Source organism: Petaurus breviceps, unplaced genomic scaffold (genome assembly GCF_028583685.1).
Source record: "Petaurus breviceps papuanus isolate PSGF00001 unplaced genomic scaffold, PetGlider_PUasm1.0 126, whole genome shotgun sequence".
NCBI lineage: Eukaryota > Metazoa > Chordata > Mammalia > Diprotodontia > Petauridae > Petaurus > Petaurus breviceps.
The window spans coordinates 71,971,561-71,972,126 of NW_027185655.1; positions in this window are offsets into that span (position 1 = coordinate 71,971,561).

The window sequence follows — 566 nt, forward strand, 5'->3', positions numbered from 1 at the left end:
TTGTATTAAAGGATTGAGGAGCAGTTCTGAATAGTAGGTAACAGGAGCTTCAGAGTCAGGAAAATGGGTTCAAGTCTTGCTCCTGACCCACGGTAGTAGCGTAATGCTGAGCAAATCGCATAACCACTCAACACTCCAGCAGCTATCTGAGTTGATGAGTGGCAGAACAGGTGCCAATCTACATTGGTAGAAGGAACTCTCCCACTGGCAGTTCCCCATGCCAATGAAATCATAGGTCTTCTCCAAATAAAGTGATTTTCAATTTCAGTTTGTGGTCTAATATACCTGGGAATGAAATACACTGTTGTAACCCATATTTGTCATTCCTAAGCTTAGTAAATGAAGAACAACAATAATTGTAAAAATGAAACAGAAACAGATAGGAATCAGAGAGGATAGAATGCTGTACTTGGAGTCTGGATGACCTGAGTTCATATTCAGTCTCAGACATTTATCTGACCCTGGGTAAATTACTTGACCTCTGTCTGCCTCTTTTTTCTAATCTGTTAGGGAAAAAAATATCTATCTATCTATCTATCTATCTATCTATCTATCTATCTATCTAT